This window comes from Ranitomeya variabilis, chromosome 1 (assembly GCF_051348905.1).
Source record: "Ranitomeya variabilis isolate aRanVar5 chromosome 1, aRanVar5.hap1, whole genome shotgun sequence".
NCBI classification, from domain to species: domain Eukaryota; kingdom Metazoa; phylum Chordata; class Amphibia; order Anura; family Dendrobatidae; genus Ranitomeya; species Ranitomeya variabilis.
This window is the reverse complement of record NC_135232.1, coordinates 491189048-491210731: the sequence shown is the minus strand read 5'-3', so window position 1 is coordinate 491210731 and position 21684 is coordinate 491189048.

The window sequence follows — 21684 nt, the reverse complement described above, 5'->3', positions numbered from 1 at the left end:
GGAGAAGCTTTGAATAATACTTACCCCTTTAAAGGCTATTTAGCCAGTGAAATTGATCACTACATCTACGAAAAGGGGAGACATTGAATAATACCTACCCCTATGTGAGGCTACTTAAATCTATCATAAGGGGAAGCATTGAATAATACTTTCCCCAAAAAAAGTAGCCATTGTACAGTGGAAATTGGATACAGCATTTTCACTATGAGGGGAGTTATTAAATTCACCCCAGGAAGCTAATAATGAAAGTCAGGAGATCTATTAACCAATAGAGACACTGTATTTTTAAATGAGAACAACCTTATTAGTATGGTTTAATTTAATAAAAGTTATATTTTAATATTAGAATCTTTAGTCAGAGTCTATTTGCCATTTGGCAATTTGTGAATTGTATTGTTAAATCCTACATAGATTCCTTTAGAACAGTCTTGAATAATTACTTCCACCGTGTCGGTTCATTGAACATCAGCCTGTTAACTGGCATGGACAAAGACCGGAAGTGAGCACACAGCTTCCGTGCTTTCTGCAGCAGCTCACCAAGGCCAAGATAGTGGCAGAGAAAACGCTGTACCACCAGGTTGCATACGTGAGCCATGCCGGCACATGTGTGAGCTTGGAATCAGATAAGAAACATTGTACACTAGAACCGATCATAAAGAAAATACAAAATTTAATTGACAAAGAAAAATTCAAAAGCAAACAAGGTATTAAAAAAGAGGGAAACCAGAAAAAAGGAAAATAAAAAGGAAACCCACTATGTGTTATACAGAGGCACTACATGAAACTAAACACACTAATATACTACACATGATTATACATCAAAGAAACAAAATCAAGGTACTTGGTACAAGACTATTCATATCCACAGATATAAAATAATCAAAAGCAATTGTATATAACAGTAGTACAAAGATTACCTCTGGTGGGTGCCAATGCCTGCCCCATGTGTGAACTTGCATCGACGTAGGGCCACCACCTGGTTCACACTGATATGGACACGGCCTTCCCTGGATGCAGGTTCAGCGGAGACAGTCATTGCTCAAACTCATCCTGGAGAGCTGTCCACAACTCTTCAGTGTATGACTGCAATCTCCAAGGCATATCAATTTTAACAGTGCCCGTTTGAGGTGACCATCAAGCTGAGCACTATGGAGGTAATAATTCAACATTAACCCATGGTCATATCATAGAGTGATTGTTTCTGTTACATACAAATGCAGGCTGTATAACATACAGAAAATATTTAAATTAGTTAGGTGATATGAAACATTTAAGTGTGACAAACATGCAAAAAAATATGAAATCAGGAAGGGGTAAACACTTGTTCACACAACTGTATTGCTTCTGCTGTATGTGGAGCCGGTTTAGCTCCTGAACCTCTTTCACACTTTTAGACCCAAGCGCACACGTACAGTTACAAAAAATTCGGCTAGGGTGTTAATACTAACTTTTAAGTCATCCACAGACAATTGTTTGTCTGGCAAGTATCATTTGGGTTTGTTATAGCAGCATTGTAAACTAAACATGATAAACTACCGTACATACTCGAGTATAAGCCGACCCCCTAATTTTGCCACAAAAAACTGGGAAAACTTATTGACTTGAGTATAAGCCTAGGGTGGGAAATGCAGCAGCTACCGGTTAATGTCAAAAATAAAAATAGATACCAATAAAAGTAAAATTAATTGAGACATCAGTAGGTTAAGTGTTTTTGAATATCCATATTGAGTCAGGAGCCCCATGTAATGCTCCATACAGTTCATGATGGGCCCCATAAGATGCTCCATATTAAAATATACCCCATATAATGCTGCACAAAGGTTCATAATGGCCCCATAAGATGCTCCATAGAAACATTTGCCCCATGCAATGCTGCATAAAGGTTGATGACCCCATAAGATGCTCCACACATTATGGCCCCATAAGATGCTCCACACATTATGGCCCCATACGATGCTCCATACATTGTGGCCCCATGAGATGCTCCACACATTAGAGGCCCCATGAGATACTCCAAACATTAGGGGCCCCATGAGATGCTCCACACTTTATGCCCCATGAGATGCTCCACACATTATGCCCCATAAGATGCTCCTCATATATGCCCCACAAGATGCTCCTCATATATGCCCCATAAGATGCTCCATACATTTGCCCCATTTGCTGTTGCTGCGATTAAAATAAAAAAAATCACATACTCACCTCTCTTTGCTCAGGCCCCTGGCACTTGCGATAGTCACCTTCCACGTTCCATCGCTGCGCGCTGCTCTGTCTTCCATCCTCAGCACTGACTGTTCAGGCAGAGGGCGGCGCGCACACTAATTGCGTCATCGCGCCCTCTAACCTGTACAGTCACAGCCAGAGGACGGAAGACAGAGCAGAGCGCAGCGATGGAACGAGGAAGGTGACTGTATAGGAGCGACTCTGTGAAGCAACAGAGTTTGCTCCTATACAGACCGGGTGATGCAACCCATGTCTATTCAGGCATTGTACCGCCATATAGTGCCGCCATTTACTAGCAGAAGGTTCCACTCCTGCACGGTGGACCAAGGGCTGTGAACGCACCTATATTATCTCAATATTTAGTCAGTGCATTCCGCCAAGCCCTAACAGTATTCTAGCACCAGGGTGTGGCTAGTAATGGCGGACGAACAATGACAGCAGCGGTTCATCCAGCAGCTGGAGGGCAGATTGGCGGCTCTTGAGCATGTAATCTCAGCTATGGATGTTCAGTAGCTGGTCAGGCTGCTAGCATGGCTGCAGCAAGTTTGTCCACTCTGACCCCTGTTCCGACCTTATCCTGCCTTCCACTACCTGAAAAATACTCTGGTGATTGCAAGTCATGTAGGGGATTCATGAGCCAGTGCGTAATACATCTCGAAATCCTGGCAGCATGTTTTCCCACAGAGCGGGCAAAGGTGGGATTCATCATATCCCTTCTGTCGGCAAGGGCGTTGGAGTGGGCTACACCGTTGTGCGCGATTATCATGTGGTGCAGAGCGCTCCATTGTTTCTGAGCACTCTGAAACAGGTCTTTTTAGGACCTCGAGTCACCCATGATATGGCGCTCCAACTGCTGGCATTGACCCAGGGCTCATCCATGGTCAGCCATTTTGCCATCCACTTCCGGACTTTAGCATCTGAGCTGGAGTGGCCAGATAAAGACCTCATCCCTATATTTTGGAGGAGGCTGGCTGACCATGTGAAGGACGCTGGCCACCAGTGAGATTTCCACCACACTGGAGGAGCTAATAACTGTATCAACTCGCATTGACCTCCGTTTTAATGAGCGGAGGTTAGAGCGAGCCCATTGTAGGCAGAGGTTTCGGCTGGCTCCCACCTTCGCCAAACCTTTGGAATCTCCGGTCCGGGCATCCGAGTCACATGAGGCCATGGAGGTGTCACGAGCGGGATCTAAGTCCCGGACAACTCGTGCACTCAAGGTCTGTCATGTTTGCCGGCAGTCAGGACATCTTGCCTCCAGATGTTCCCAGCGGTCGGGAAAATGTCAGTGTCTAGTGGTTGTAGGAGGAGGTACTCTAGACATGGTGACATTTTCCTCCAAACTGTTCTTCAAGGGGAAAAAAAATTACCTTAGGCCCATCCACTCTTACAGTCGAGCTTTGCGTGGATTCCGGGTCGGAGGGGAACTTTCTGTCCTCTGCCTTCGCCCAATGCCACGCAATACCCCTGGTGATGCTCGCCAAGCCGGTGACTGTACGAGTGGTGAATGGGTCGACACTAGGGTTGAGCGACCTTTCGTTTTTTAGTGTCGAGTCGGGTTTTGTGAAACCCGACTGTCTTAAAAGTCGAGTCGAGTGAAATCGGCCGAAACCCAATGCAGGAATTTTATTTTTATTTTTTTTTTTCTTCTCTCTCTCTCTCTTTCTCTCTCCTCCGTCCCAGCACAGAAAATTTCGTATTGCACATTCCAAATCCCTACTGCGCACAAGCGATAACATGACGATAGGCGTTCACTCCCCTAAGACCTATGTCATCACTCTGCCCACGCTCATTCATTGGCTGAAAAAATGGCGCTAAACGCGTCATACGAAACGCGACTTTGCCGCCAAGATCGCGTACCGCATGGCCGACCCCGCACAGGGATCGGGTCGGGTTTCATGAGACGCCGACTTTGCCAAAAGTCGGCGACTTATGAAAATGCATGACCCGTTTCGCTCAACCCTAGTCGACACTGCCCTCACAAATAACACACCAGACCATCCCATTTTCATTATATACAGTATGTCTCCATCCCATCAGGAGATTATTTCCCTTCTTGTCATTCCTGAGGGAATAGATGAGATTCTGCTAGGGATACCTTGGTTACGTTACCACTCCCCTCATATAGAGTGGCCCTCAGGGAGAATTTTGGGATGGAGTGAATCTTGTGAGGGCAGATGTCAGAGGGAGTGCATTGAGGTTGCTACTACTTAAGTACCTGCAGATCTTTCCTCTCTCCCCAAGCACTATTGGCCCTATGCGGACATATTCTCCAAGAGGGCTGTGGAGACCCTTCCGCCCCACCGCCCCTATGACAGTCCTATTGACCTCTTTCCTGGTGCAGAGCCTCCCTGGGGTCACCTGCAGGGGCTGGGTTTTTCTTCGTGCAGAAGAAGAATGGAGAACTACTTCCACGCATTGATTACAGGGGTCTTAACGCCATCACCGTTAAGAACAAATACCCTCTGCCTCTGATATCAGAGCTATTCGATAGGTTGCGGGGAGAGAGTGTATTTACTAAACTTGATCTGCGGGGTGCTACCAACCCGATTCGCATCCATGAGGGGGATGAATGGAAGACGTCATTTAACACCAGGGATGGGCACAATGAATACCTGGTGTTAAATATACTTCGAGCTCTGTAATGCTCCTGCCGTTTTCCAAGACTTTGTGAATTATATCTTCCGGGATATGCTCTCCACCTCGGTTGTAGTCTATCTGGATGATATTCTCATCTACTCTACTCTCCAGATATAGACTCCCACCGGAGAGAAGTTTGCAAAGTCTTCGACCTCCTACGGGCATACTACCTCTATGCCAAGTTGGAGAAGTGTGTGTTTGAGTAGGAGTCCTTGCCTTTCCTTGGCTATATCATCTCCGCCCAGGGATTGGCTATGGATGCTGCCAAGCTATAGACTGGCAGGAACCTCATTCTCTCAAAGCAGTGCAGCACTTTATGGGGTTCATTAATTACTATCGCCAGTTCATTCCCAACTAGTGTTGAGCGATACCGTCTGATACTTGAAAGTATCAGTATCGTATAGTATCGGCCAATACCCAAAAAGTATCGGATATCGCCAATACCGATACCCGATACCAATACAAGTCAATGGGACACCAAGTATTGGAAGGTATCCTGTATGGTTCCCAGGGTCTGAAGGAGAGGAAACTCTCCTTCAGGCCCTGGGATCCATATTAATGTGTAAAATAAAGAATAAAAATAAAAAATATTGATATACTCACCTCTCCGACGCAGCCTGGACCTTACCGCTGTAACCGGCAGCTTCCGTTCCTAAGAATGAGCGCTTGAAAGACCTTTGATGACGTCGCGGCCTGTGATTGGTCGCTTGAGCGGTCACGTGACCGCCACGCGACCAATCACAAGCCGCGACGTAATCTAAGGTCTTTCAAGCGCTCATTCTTAGGAACGGAAGCTGCCGGTTACAGCGGTAAGGTCCAGGCTGCGTCGGAGAGGTGAGTATATGAAAATTTTTTATTTTTATTCTTTATTTTACACATTAATATCGATCCCGATACCGATTCCCGATATCACAAAAGTATCGGATCTCGGTATCGGAATTCTGATTCAGCAAATATCGGCCGATACCCGATACTTGCGGTATCGGAATGCTCAACACTATTCCCCACTTCTCAACTTTGGTAGCTCCCTTGGTTGCCCTAACCAAAAAGGGAGCAATTCCTAAATTGTGGTCGGAGGAGGTCTCCAAGGCCATCCTCTCTATTAAGTCCCACTTTGCTAGCGCTCCCATTCTACATCGCCCTGATGTAGATAAACCTTTCATAATGGAGGTGGATGCCTCATCTGTCGGTGCTGGAGCAGTTCTATTCCAAAAGAATGCTCAAGGTCGGAAGCATCCTTGCTTCTTTTTCTCTAAGACCTTCACACCGGCAGAGAGGAATTATTCCATCGGGGACAGGGAGTTGCTAGCTATGAAGCTGGCCTTTTTGGAGTGGAGACACCTCCTGGAGGGGGCTCGTTTTCCCTTCCAACTCTATACCGACCACAAAAATTTGGTTTTCTTGCAGACTGCCCAGCGGCTAAATTCTCGCCAGGCTAGGTGGTCCTTGTTCTTCTCCCGTTTCCACTCTACTCTCCATTATCTGTCCGGGGAGAAGAACATCCTTGCCAACACTCTCTCCCGCTCCATAGTATCATCAGTGGAGGAGGAGCCTCAGTTAATTGTCCCTTCAGTGAGCCTGAGGGCCGTGGCTAGAGTCTGTGCCCCCGGGCAAGACTTTTGTGCCATCAAATTTGCAAGCAGAGGTTCTCTCTTGGGCTCACTCGTCCAGGGTGGGTGGACACTTTGGGACCAACAGGACATCTGAGCTTCTGGCGAGGACGTACTGGTGGCCGCATATGGCCCGTGATGTTGGAGACTATATTCGGGCGTGTGTCTTCTGCGCCAAGAATAAGTCTCCTCGACAATGGCCAGCTGTGTTACTTTACCCCCTGCCGGTATCGGACAGGGCCTGGGAGATGGTCGGGATGGAATTTGTGGTGGGCTTACCCAAGTCCCATGGCTGCACCATTATTTGGGTAATCACCGACCATTTTTCAAAAATGGTGCACTTGGTGCCTCTTCCACGGCTACCTACTGCTCGGGTCTTGGCAGCATTATTTATCAAACACATTTTTCGTCTACACGGTATGCCGGACAAAACTGTCAGTGACCGGGGTCCCCAGTTTGCATCTCAGTTCTGGCGAGAGCTTTGTCGTCTACTCAGCATTGAGCTGAATCTCTCTTCAGCATACCATCCCGAGATGAATGGGTTGGTAGAGAGGGCCAACCAGACTCTGGCCACATATCTGGGACATTTTGTTTCAGCCAGGCAAGATGACTGGGCATCCTTGCTACCATGGGCGGAGTTTGCACTGAACAATGCAGTAGCCGACTCCACTGGGCAGACCCCATTCCTAATTAACTACGGCCAGCATCTGCGGGTTCCTGTGCCTATGCCCGTGTCTTCTGCCAACTCCAGGGTGGCAGACTGGGCTGTGGCACATGACATTTGGGACCTCACACAGGATGCTATCCAAGCCTCCAAGGAGAGAAAGAGGGTCTCCGCCGATGCATATCGGCGCCCCGCTCCGACCTTTGATCCTGGCGACTTAGTGTGGCTCTCCGCCTGTAATATGAGGCTGCGAGTTGAGTCCACTAAGTTTGCACCTCACTACTTGGGTACCTTCAAGGTCCTGGAACAGGTTAACCCTATGGTCTACCATCTGGCCCTTCCTCCACACCTAGGTATCACCGACACCTTTCATGTGACCCTTCATATGTCCCGGTTTTCATCTGCCGGGACATCAGGTTCATATACGGATGATTATGAGGTGAACGCTATCTTGGGGAGTAAGGTGGTACGTAGCAAAAAACATTTATTTGGTGGATTGGAAGGGTTATGACCCAGAGGACAGGTCCTGGGAGCCTGCTGAGCACCTTCGGGCTCCGCAGCTCATTGCTGCCTTCGAACGTCGCGAGGTCCAAGGAGGGGGGCAATGTTAAGTGTCGAGTTCCCACCGCTGCACAGGGGAATCTCAAACCACCTCCGCTGCGGTCTCCCATTCTTCTCTGGCCGCAGTGGAGTCTGCAAAGCGGAGACGTCAGTCCCAGTGTCTAGCTCAGGCAGATACTGTGCGCTTGGTTACTGCTGATCTTCCAGACTAAGCCATTGTAACGAGCACAGTTCTGTGGTGTGCAGATGCTCCTGGGACTAAGTCCTGCTTTTCCTCTACTGGGCATGCCCGAGGGAGGACCTCTCATTGGAGGTTGGGGGTCACATGCTCAGGTCCTGAAGCAGTTCCTATTGGACCACTAGGAAGGTCCTAAAGAGCTTCCTCTATAAAAGGTTTGCATGGCCACACAGCCATGCACAAGTATCACCTTATGTTTATGAGCTTAGCTACCTTATGGTCTGTGCCTGCATATGCTCAGGGTTGGCTGTATAGCCACTAGAATTCTGGCACCTCCGGAGAGGAGTTTATGTGTGTGAATTTAGGGCTGGCGTATAGCCAGCTAACATAGAAGAACTCAAAAAAACACAACATGAAGAGCAGACTCACCAAAACCTTGTCAGATAACAAATGCACTCGCAGGGTGTAGCAGGCTAAAGCAGCACAGGTGCGAGCTACTGATGAGAACAACCACCCACTCGCCCATACATTAGAGGGGTTGGCTGCCTAGTAGCAAAAATGCACACAGGTAAGGCTTGCATAAGATACTATTCACACAGATAAATGTGATGCACATTGTCTGGACAACCTATTGATCACGGCCATAGTATTACCAGGCGGGCCGTCCAGCACTACATATATACATGCAACACACAAGAACCAACATAAAGGGGCCCTGCTGCACCCTGCAAAAAGATGATAAAAAGTGCAAAAAAGATGAAAAATTAAATAATGTATATAATACATTAGATGAGGTATTAGTTACAATTTTGGCCAAAATGGATAAGCTCGCAACCCAACATCAAGGGTCCTCATAAACTTGCGAGTCCTACTCTAATATCAAAAACAGCTAACATAGAAAAAGTAAAAAACTACAACATGAAGAGCAGACTCACCAATACCTTGTCAGATGACAATTGCATGGGTGTATAGCCACTGGAATTCCGGCACCTCTGGAGAGGAGTTGTTTGTGTGCTGGCTGTGTGACCACAGTATGCTACCTGCTCCATTAGTGAGCTGTGATCCTCTGTAACGTTAACAGGGCACAGTGTTATCCTAATCCCGGCGACTCTGTGAAGCAACAGTTCGCTCCTATACAGACAGGGTCATGCAACCCATGTCTATTCAGGCGTTGTACCACAATATAGTGCCGCCATTTAATAGCAGCAGGTTCCACTCCTGCACGGTGGACCCCGGGCTGCAAACGCAGCTATATTATCTCAATATTTACTCGGTGCATTCCGCCAGCCCTTACAAACGACTTTGGGATCATTCATCCATCTAGGCTGGAAAGTGAATCCTTAGAGGAATAAATTGTGTATGATTATTAAATTGACACTTTATTGATGAAAGCAAAAATTGAGAGCAATAGCCAAATGTTTAAGTTTTTACAGAAAAAATAATAGGACAAAAATTAAGGTTTGCAGAAATGAACAGGTATGTTTTATAATAACAATGAATTTGCGATGTCATGGTGAGAGCTTTATCATTTTATGTAATGCTGTCCTTCACACATGATAGCTAGTGTTGAGCATTCCGATACTGCAAATATCAGGTATCGGCCGATATTCGCTGTATTGGAATTCCGATACCGAGTTCCGATATTTTTGTGATATCGGAAATCAGAATCGGAAGTTCCCAGTGTATGGTTCCCTGGGTCTGGAGGAGAGGAGACTCTCCTTCAGGCCCTGGGATCCATATTCATGTAAAAATAAAGAATAAAAATAAAAAATATGGATATACTCACCCCTCTGGCGGACCCTGGACCTTAGCGGTGCAACCGGCAGCCTCCGTTCCTAAGAATGCAGTGAGTGTACAGGACCTGCGATGATGTCGCGGTCTTGTGATTGGTTGCGTGACCGCTCATGTAACCGCTCACGTGACGGCGACGTCATCGAAGGTCCTTCACTCACTGCATTCTTAGGAATGGAGGCTGCCGGTTGCACCACTAAGGTCCAGGGCTCCGACGGTGAGTATATACATATTTTTTATTTTTATTCTTTATTTTTTACATGTATATGGATCCCAGGGCCTGAAGGAGAGTTTCCTCGCCTTCACACCCTGGGAACCATCCAGGATACCTTCCGATGTTTGTGTCCCATTGACTTGTATTGGTATCGGGTATCGGTATCGGCGAGATCCGATATTTTTTGGATATCGGCCGATCCAATCCGATACCGATACTTTTGAATATCGGAAGGTATCGCTCAACACTAATGATAGCACATTAGTAACATTTATTCAGACTTACGGTATTTGTGCATGTTTTTAGACATAATTGGCAATATTTTCACTTCCTTTGCAATATATTGACTTTCTTTTAGTCAGTTTTTACACAGAATACCAAGAATTCTCTTCTCTATATTTGGTTTAATTAGCTGCTTGGATTTTATGTTTATTTTTTAATGTTTTTTTCTCCAAAATCCATTGCTTTCCTGTGCTCAGAATAAAAATATTTCAGTTCTGATATGTCACTGCTAGTTTTGGTTCTAACAACGAGATACAAAGTTGTTTTCTCTTTATAAGCTTATGAGAAGGCAAAATTACCTGTCCCTTTTCATCTGGAGAGAAACATTCAATATCTAATTTGTTTTTCTTTTTACTGAGATAGACCATACTGTGCTCTGATATGCCGTTCAGATGCAAGGATGGATTTAGAGTTGATTAAGCTGCAGACAGACCCAACCATCCAAGAAATTATATTTTTATATTCTGTTAGTATTGCAAAAAGTCCCACTGAATACTATCAAAGGTATGATGTGAAATTTCAAAATGAATAGTTATTACGTGTAGATACATATGTAGGCAGATAATATGAATGCAGATAGTTATTGTCCTTAAAGCAGAGTCAAGTAATTTTATAAATGTTGGGAAAAAATATGCTTTCATTTAGCTTGTGAGTTGCCATTAGATAAGATTCAACACCTAATTTTACAGTAAAAAGTGATATTTGCTCTATTTTTAAAAGGTATCTATTCATAAGTTTTGAACATAGTTTTAGAAATAGTTATTTCTTAGTATCGCATTTTTAAGACTATAAGACAGACTTTTTTACCCCAAAACTTTCTTATAGTCCGAATGTAGCTTACCAGGGGTTGCGGTGGTGGTGGAGCGGGATCACAGGAGGAAGGGTCCCTGTGCACAATACTTCAGGATTCTCATTGAATTAGTTGGCAAAAGGATTCCCTAGCAGTTTTGGTCCATTTCCTTACTTTTGACTCTGCAAAATATCTTAGGCTGTATGCACATGGTGCGTTTTTGGTGCGTTTTTGTGGCGGTTTTTCCATTGGCAAAAAATAGCCAAATGTCTAGGCATTCTTTATTGCCCACACAGTATTTGTTTTTGTTTTTTTGTCAAAATTAACAGGTATTGTGGTGCACACTGATTTCTACCAGTTGGTGTTTGGTTTAGCCTATGAGGTTCATTCTGTTAACGCTCCTACATAGGCTGGTGACAATGTGTGTGTTTATTTAATTTTTTACTTACTGGTTTAGTAATGAGGGTGTCTGGCTGACACCTCTTCATTACTAAGCCTAGTTTGGTGTCAGCAACAGCTGCTGGCACCAAGCCCTAATCCCATTACCCCAATGTCACTGCATCAGAATGAAAAACAAGGTGTTGAACCAGGAAATTGCATCACAAAACATGTTTTTTTAATATCTTTATTTAGCTTATAAATGCATTAACTGCTTTTCAAAGACACATGCAAAAATGCATACAAAAACGCTGCCAAAAGGCACCAAAATGCATTGCTAAGCTAGAATTTTTTTGCTGCCAAGAGATGCAGAAACATTGCAGAAATTTCTGCAAGCAAATACTCAATGTGCGCACATACCCTTACTGTTGCTCTGATTCATTCTCGCTTGGACTTCAACCCTCTACAAATCATTCTCCCTCTTACTAACTTTCTGCTCTCCAATCCACCCCGAATGCAGCAGCTGGGATTATATTTATGTCCAACCACTACACAGATTCCCCCACTTCCTGCCAGTGTTTTCACTGGTTGCCCATCAACTACAGAATCCAATATAAACTTATCACTCATACCCACAAAGCTCTCCACAGTTCTGCACCACCCTACATCTCTGCCATCATCTCAGTCAACCTTCCTTTCTATTCCACTAATGATCTAAAAACTAACATCCTCTATAATCTGAACCTCCCACTCCCATCTCCATGAATATTCTGATGCTGCACAAGTTTTCTTTAATGCACTACCTCTAAGACAATTCAGTTAATTCCCAGTATCCACAAGTTCAAGCATGGTCTAAAAACATATTTCTTTAGACTGGCCTATCACCTCACTAATGCAACTAACTATCTCATGTTCTCTCTTCCATGCACTCAGTAGAATTGTGTTTCTGGACTTGTACAGATAGTGGCTGGTGACTTATTCAGTGCTATGTGAATGCTCCTATTTATTACATTGATAGCTGGACCTTACAAGACACTTTAGTTTTATCTTTTGTGTTATTCTTATTTCCTCATAGATTGTAAGCTTGCAGGTGTTGTCGCCACATAATGTGGGACATTCTGAGACGTTGTGCCTGTTCCAAATTACATTGTGAAATTCAAATATGTGCATGGAAGAGCAACTCTAATACATTCAGCATCAAATCAGATCTTTCTTTGTTACCTCATAACATTATTTTATATAGGCTATTACTATTCATGCATTGTAACAATATAATTGACTCATCTTATCTCTAAATATGTGCTGGCATTAGCATACTTACTCTCATTGGCTAAAGGTAATTCTGTCTACACCCAGCTGAATAGATTACGTGTGTCTCTTACTTAGGTTTAGTTTCTTCAACTTTCCTATGCTTTCTCTAAGTCTGGTAGACAAAGACATTCCTGTGGGACATCTGTTATCTCACAAACACATACTGGCTCAAACTCCAATGTGGATAGCAGGAAAGACTATATGTAGAATATCCATAACAGAGTCAGGATAATTAAGTATAAATCCTGCACTCACAATTCTCTTCTCTTGTGGCAGTAGGTGGCTGGTCCAGCCGAAGTGCCCATTTACAGACTCCTCCAGATACATTCTCCATCCCTAAAAGGAGAAGCCGGTCTTCCTACACCACTTCACCAGACTCTCTGGATCGGTCTGCCTGTCACACAATCGGAAGGACACACACACAAGCTACAACAATCAAGGAAATTATACAAATGCCACTTTCATGTGCTGATGAAAGTTGGCATCCAAAGATTGGTCATAGTAGATATCATTTTTCTAGTCCAAATTTATATTCACTTTAATGATGGGCAATGCCGAATCAAGTCCCGCTACTACTTGATCTCTGGCATTGAACTCGTCTGGTACTCCTCTTGGGACTCCAATAGCGTCAATGTACATGTGAGACAAATAGAAAAGTCAGCTCACCTGCATCTAGACTCCTCCACATCTAATCCCGCACGGAATGGGTACAGCAACCGGTTCAATTAAAGAAAAAAAGAGGAAGTACTTCAGAGGGAAACAATTGCCTTGGATAAAATTTCACATATTTATTAGTCCAAAAAATATAAAAAAGGAATAATAGGGTAAACCACTACAGCAATTTACAGTATTATGCACAAAAAATAGCCATGCTGGTTGTGGTATTACAGTGATTGTCTGGCCGCACAGCGTCATCAGGTCTATAGTAGACCGCCCTGCTCATCACAGTCTTCTCCGGACTCAGGCAGTGTAGGGAGAGTTGCTGCTGAGATAGGGAAAGATTTTCCATATTATTAGTTAGTATGGGTATACCATCTGTAATTCACAAATCCATCTCTACCAACAGTCCTTCTGAGGACTAATCAAGATGTATATAGATATCAGTGCTAGGCAGGCCGGCAGTGTATGTGGTAGACTTCATTGCATATAGCAAGAGGATCCATTCCAGTAATGTCTGCTGCTGCTGCCTATTACAGATATCTGGGGCCAGGAATAATTTTGGGGATCTTAATCCAGATTACTTTCTTTAAGAGCAATCCAGAGCATCCTGTTTTTCTGCTCCATTTGCTTGTTGGCACAGCAGAATACAGCCAGATCCTTTCCATATTACAGCCAAAAAAATGCATCTATTTTAAACTGTGGTTTGTCCTTTCACATGGATCACATATCAGTGCGCTCAAAATTGTGCCATTTCAGGCCTCCATTTAATTTTTTTGCAGTGTCTTAGCCTAGTTATTGACACCAGTTTGCTTAAAAAATATATCTTTAAAAAATATATATCTACAGGCCAGATATTTTGAACTGGGGTTTGTCCATACCACAGATCACATATCAGTGCGCTCAAAATTGTGCCATTTCAGGCCTCCATTTTTTTTTCAGTCTCTTAGCCTAGATATTGACACCAGTGTGCTTAAAAAATAGTTACCTACAGGCCAGCTATTTTAAATAGGGGTTTGGCCACCACACAGATCACATCTCAGTGCGTTGAAAATTCGGCCATCTGTGGCCTACTGTTAAATTTTGTTTTAGTGTCTTAGATAAGATACCAGCTTGCTGAAAAAAAATAGTTACCTACAAGCCAGACATCTGAAACTGGGGTTTGTCCGACACACAGATCACATATCTCCCATTCGCTTCCAAACTCCTGGAAAAGAACATCCACGCTGAACTTTCCTCAAAACTCTTATCTAACTTTCTCTTTGACAATCTGCAATCTGGTTTCTGCCCCATCTCCCCATTGACACAGCCCTGACCAAAATTACTAACGACCTACTTATAGCCAAAGCTAAAGAAAAATACTCTATACTCCTCCTTCTAGACCTGTCCTCTGCTTTCAACAAAGTTGACCACTGCCTCCTACTACAGATCCTCTCCTCCTTTGGCATCAAAGACCTCACTCTATCCTGGATCTCCCCATACTTTTCCAACTGCACATTCAGCATCTTCCAGTCCTACACTACCTCCTCATCCCACCCTCTCTCTGTTAGAGTCCCCCAAGGCTCTGTTTTGGGACCCCTACTCTTCTCAATCTATACACTTGGCCTGGGGCAACTCATAAAGTCCCATGGATTTCAGTACCACCTTTATGCTGATGACACTCAGATCTACCTCTCTGGCCCAGACGTCACCTCTCTGCTGTCCAGAATCTCGGAGTGTCTATCAGTCATATACTCCTTCTTCTCCTCTCGCTTCCTCAAACTCAATGTCGACAAATCTGAATTCATCATCTTTCCTCCATCTCACAGATCTTTCTTACCTTACCTATCACAATTAACGACATCACTCTTCCTCCGTACCTGAAGTCCGCTGCCTCTAAGTAACTCTTGACTTTGCCCTGTCCTTCACACTGCATATTCAAGCTCTTTCCACCTCCTGTCGCCTCCAGCTCAAAAATATTTCCAGAATCCATCATTTCCTCAACCGTCAATCTACTAAAATGCTTGTGCATGCCCTCATCATCTCCAGTCTCGACTACTGCAACATCCTTTTCTGTGGCCCCCCTGCTAACACCCTCACACCTCTCCAGTCCATCCTTAACTCTGCCGCCCGAATAATTCATCTTTTTCCTCACTACTCCTCTTCTCCCCTCTGCAAATATCTCTTCACTGGCTCCCATTCCCTCTGTGTATCTAGATCAAATTACTAATACTGACCTACAAGGCTATCTATTACATCTATTACCTATCTCCTCCATATATCTCTAAATTAATTTCCCGATATCTTCCCTCAAGTAATCTTCGGTCCTCCATAGACCTCCTTCTCTTCTTCACAGTTATTCACTCTTCACCCAACCACCTCCAAGACTTCTCCCAAATATCCCCCATCCTCTGGAATTTTTTGCCCCCACATGTCTAACTATCAATCACATTTGGATCCTTCAGACGGAGCCTGAAAGCCCACCTCTTCAAGAAAGCTTACAGCCTGCATTGCTGCCTCTTCACCACTGCCAGAGCTACCGCTTCACCAACATCGGAGCTGCTGAAACCCCCCAACCTACTGCCTCCTTCCCCACCATCCTGTAGAATGTAACCCCGCAATGGCAGGGTCATCTCCGGTATGTATCAGTCTGTCATTGTTAGTTTGTTTAATGTAAATGATATCTGTAATTTGTATGTAACCCCTTCTCATGTACAGCACCATGGAATCAATGGTGCTATATAAATAAATAATAATAGTAATATCAGTGAGCTCCAAATTTAGCTATTTGTAGTGAACGTGTAAAATATTGTCCTCTATTTAAAATGTGCAAGGTGCGTGGCAAGGGACGGGGAACTGGACGTGATGGTGATGGTGCATGCAGAGGCTGAGGCTAAGGTAGTGGCCATGGGCAAGCTGAAATTGTGCCACAAGAAATACCCACATCTTCTCGTCTGACCTTCCTGTCCGAAATACTAAGGGACCACAGCACACCACTATTGAACCCAGAGCAGTGTCAAAAGGTTGTTGGTTGGATAGCGAATAATGCTTCCAATCACTTTGCCAACACCAACACAGCCACCTCTGAAGAGCTGTTCACTTTTACATTTACAGATTCGGGCCTCGGGCCCGATTCACTTGAAGCGTGGCAAGAGGAGATGGAATGTAGCAAAGCCCAAATATTTGAGCATCCACGGTCACACGAAGGCGATGGTGGGAAAGTGTCACAAGAGGTGGACGATGATGAGACACAACTGTCAGAAATTTAGGAGGAGGACCAGGGTGCGGAAGTGGAAGACGAGGTGGTGGATGATATAGCAACTTACCCAAGCTGGCAGGAGGATATGCAGGATGAGGACAGCAGCACACAGAGGGAGGGAGGTGTAGCACCCCAACAGGCAGGAAGAAGCAGTGTGGTGGCCGCAGACAGAAAACGGGCAACCGTTCCCCGTAACACCAACACAACGGAAATTGCCAGTCCAACTTTTAGGTCTGAGGGAGTACCTTGTTGACCGTACCAATGTCCTCCGTGAGTCCTCTGTGCCTTATAATTATTGGGTATCCAAGCTAGACACGTGGCATGAACTGGCGCTCTATGCCTTGGAGGTCCTGGCCGTCCCTGCCACTAGCGTTTTGTCAGAGCGGGTTTTTAGTGCCGCTGTTTGAATTATAACTGATAAGCACATCTGACTGAAAACTAAAAAAGCTAACAGGCTGACACTAAAAATGAACAAGGGCAGGATTGGACAAGACTTCTCTACACCACCGAATGATAGCAGCATAACATAAACTGAAATCCATTGTCCTTATTTGGGAGGACTATTCCCATGCACCGCTTCCCACCCACACATGGGTATACACTTCCTGATTTTGGCTATTTGCTGTTGTCCTCCTCCTACTCCTCATCCTGCACCACCATATCACAAGGGTGACCGTGGTCCGTGTTGCAACACCCACATGATTTTTTTAAATGGTGTTTATGATGCCTGTACCAAAAAAAGGTTATACAGTATGTTCATTTATACCCCCCAGTGGTAAATATTTGTCAGCCCATACACTTAGTGCATGGGCATTACAAGTATAGGAGACTCGTTCCTTTCTAATGGGAACTTATTTTCTGAGTCACTTACTTGTCCAGCTCATACAAATATTGAATGGAGGAGATGAAAATAGAATAAAAATCTTGTCCTTTATTAGTGCATCATAAAAACAAGCTGACGAGTTTCAGGCAATACTGCTCTTTGTCATAGCATAATAAAAACACATTACAGCACAATATATAAAGGCACATAACAAAAGGCCAGAAGTGTCTGCGGCCAAAGTCCTCTATGCCTTAACACATGGTAGAATGGGTGGTGATGGACAGGTTTGTGCACTCCCTCCCAAGGCCCATACAGACTTGAGTTGCCCAAGGTGAACCCTGGAATGCCAGGGATGGAAGGTTCCGTGGGAAAGCAGCCCATTCCATACTGAGGGTCCCAACAGAGGGCAGAGGCCCATAATGGGGTTTGTCACCCATACTGATTGCTTATGCAGTGAATGCTTGAGCTTCCCCAAATTTTCACGTACCCCAATACTCCTTGGAAGAGATGTTGCAGAGAGCCTCATAAACCAATTTTCCCATTATTATAAGTGGGTCTCCCATACTGTTTGCCTATGCAGTGAATGCAATGGCTGCCAAAAATTTGTACGCACCCAATATCCCTTTGACGAGACATACAGGAGGGCCTAATGAAAACAATTTTGCCATTATTAGAAAGTGGCTCTCCCATAGTGTTTGCCTATGCAGTGAATGCAAGGGCTGCTAAAAATTTGGGCTCAACCCCTTTGACGAGACATAGTGGAGAGCCTCATAAAATATTGCAAATTCTAGAATTTCATCAGCTCACACAACCAGATGTATGAGACTATGTGCACACGCTGCGGAATGGTGTGCGGATTTTTCCGCACTGATTTTGATAAATCCGCAGAGCAAAACCACTGCTTTTTTCCTGCGGATTTATCGCGGATTTACTGCGGATTTACAGCGGTTTTTGTGCGGATTTTACTGCGGTTTTACACCTGCGGTTTTCTAATATGGAGCAGGTGTAAAAGCGCTGCAGAATCCGCACAAAGAATTGACATGCTGCGGAAAATAAACCGCTGCGTTTCCGCACGTTTTTTTCCGCAGCATGTGCACAGCAGTTTTTATTTTCCATAGGTTTACATGGTACTGTACACCGCATGGAAAACTGCTGCGGATCCGCAGCATCAAAAACTGCGGATCCACAGTAAAAACCGCAACGTGTGGACATGGCCTTAGAATCTAATTCCCAATAGACATGTGCAGAGCACGGATCACCACCAAGTTCCTGCCGGCCGACTCCCAGGTGAAAATGCAAATCACTCACTTGTCCAGCTCATGCAAATATTGAATGGAGGAGATGAAAATAGAACAAAAATCTTGTCCTTTATTAATGCATCATAAAAACAAGCTGACGCATTTCAGGCAATACTGCTCTTAGTCATAGCATAATAAAAACACATTACAACACAAAACACAATATATAAAGGCACATAACAAAAGGGTACAACCGATCACAATACATGTCAATTAACCATATATCAAACACATGAATACCCATTGGACAAATACACACACCCTGCCCAACCTGAGTGTTATACAAACACTGCAATTCTCCACTGCCTGTTCTTCAGCCTCAAAATTCCAATTGACTGCAGATTCTTCATCTTCAATTTTGCAATTCTCCTCTTCCAGTTCATCAGCCTCACCACTGCAATTGACTGGAAGTTCTTCAGCTTCAATATTGCAATTCTCCACTGCAGGTTATTCAGCCTCAACACTGCAATTCTCCACTGCCAGTTCTTCAGCCTCAATACTGCAATTCATTGCATAGGCAAACAGTACGGGAGGACCAACTTCCTAAAAATGGGAACATTGTGTTCAGGTGGCTCCTCCTGTACGTCTCTTCAAAGGGTTATTGGGGTGCGTCTGCATTTGGTGCAGGGAACGCCTTGCATTCAATGCATAGGCAAACAGCATGGGAGGACCAACTCCCATAGTATAGTCCTCGATACAGTATAATGCAGCCCACATATAGTATAATGATGCCACCCCAGAGTATAATGCGGCCACCCCACAGAATATATTGTAGCCCCCTGAGTATAATGTAACACCTCAGAGAATATAATGCAGCCCCCTCATATAGTATATGTCACACCCTCGCTTCCACTGCGGCTCCCTGCCCCTTGTTGTACTCACCTGTCTTCGGCGCCTCCACTGCTGCGGGTCCCCGCCTGGCGTCCTCTCCTCTGCGCACGCTTCTGGTCTCTGCCCCTCGTCGGCTGCACGCGCACGCTCGGTTTAGCGCTGCGCGCGCACACCTCTGAGAGTGTCCCTGCCTCTCCGTCCTTTCCTCTCTATCTCCTGGAGGACTCCAACCCGGAAGTTCTCACAGCGCTGGCCTTATTATTCCACCTCTTCCTCCAAACCTTGCCTTGTGTTCATTTGTGCCTGCAAGTGATTTTGGCCGCACTATTGTCCAGCGTTTCGTATACCTGACCTTGTGCTTCTCCCATTATGCCTTCAGGTCCAGACCCTGTTCCTCATCCTGTCGGCTCCTACTTTGTCCTGCCTGCTTGTCCGTGTCCACTGCACAGTCCTTGTTCCAGTCGCCGGCCTGACCTCAGCTACCTACCGGTTCGTGCTGCCCTCTTGTACCACCCCTCTATCCTGTCTTAGTCCTCTTAGTCTTGTATACCTTTCTGGGTCCTACTTCTAGCCCTCTCACTCTGCCTTCCAGCTGCCGTGGCGATAGTCTCTCATGTGTCTGCCCCTAACGCTCCCTGTATAGGGGGTGGTCCATCTGGTCAGCTCGCCCATGGGAGGATCGTTGCCACGGTCCAGTGGGTCCGCCCCTTTGTACCTTCTGTAGCATCTCCGTCTTGGTCACAGTAACACAAGGCCATGGACCCCGCTGGTGTCTCCACTACCCAAAAGGAACTACTTTTCCTACGAGAAAACCAGACCAGGATCATGTCCTTTCTAAAGACTATGGAGACCCGTCTCTTGGGCCTACAGACCACTGATCCTGGTAACACCTCCCAGTTGACTGCTCTTCAGCAGGAGCTTGCCCAGCAACGAGACACCCAGTCTCATGTTCTGAATTTTATGGCCTCGGTGGATAACCGGCTTCTCTCTCTCCAGACTTCCGCCTCCGCTCCTGTCCAGGTCCCCCCTTCGCATTCCTCGCCCCATTTGGCCAGACCTCCACGGTATAGTGGAGATCCTAAATTGCGCCGTGGGTTTCTCAACCAGTGCCAACTACATTTTGAACTGTCACAGCTACTATACCCTACTGACCGTGCTAAGATGGCCTTTGTGGTCTCCCATTTGGAGGGTGAGGAGTTAGCTTGGGTTAATCCCCTCTGGGAGCATGACGACCCTCTAGTCCCTCAACTCACTCCCTTCTTGGATACCTTTCGTTAGGTATTCGATGAACCCGGTCATCTGGTCTCTACTACAGAATCCCTTTTCAACCTTCACCAGGGCACTAGTTCTGTTGGTCAATTGTTATGATCCTGGTGGTAGGATCTCAAACTGACCTGACACATATACCCTGAATATATAGGACAAGTTCTGGGGATGTGGAAGCTATACTGACCGCAATCCTGATCATATCCAAACACACTAAAGGCAGCTGTGGAGCATTACCTGAAAACCTAGACGCCTCGTCACAGCCTGAGAAACTGACTACCCCTAGAGAGAAAGCAAAGACCTCACTTGCCTCAGAGAAATATCCCCAAAGTTTTAGATAGCCCCCCACAAATAATAACGGTGAGTTAAGGGGAAAACACAAACGTAGAGATGAAACAGGTTTAGCAAATGAGGCCCGCTAATACTAGATAGGCAGATAATAGATAGGTGTCTGTGCAGTCAGTACAAAAGCTATCAAAAGTAAACCACGCAGAGAATACAAGAACCCCCACACCGACTCACGATGTGAGGGGCGCACTCTGCACCCCAGAACTAACCAGCAAGCAAAAAATCACATAAAAGCAAGCTGGGCTGAACTCATAATATAATGAGAAACGTTTTCAAGGAAATAATGAGAAACTGAACAAGCAAACTTAGCTTCTCATAGCAGGAGACTGGTCACAAGGAATATTCAGGAGAACACAGGATCAGGACTGAACACACCGATAGCAGGCGACAAGTAAAGGTCCAGGTGAGTTAAATAGGCCCAGCCTAGCAGGAGATGAAACAGCTGAGCCCAGCCAAGACCAGCCATATCGCTAAAGGCCACCAGAGGGAGCCCAAGAACAAACTCACACAGTACCACTCATGACCACAGGAGGGAGCCCGAGAATGGAATTCACAACAGTCAATACGCCATTTGATTCCGC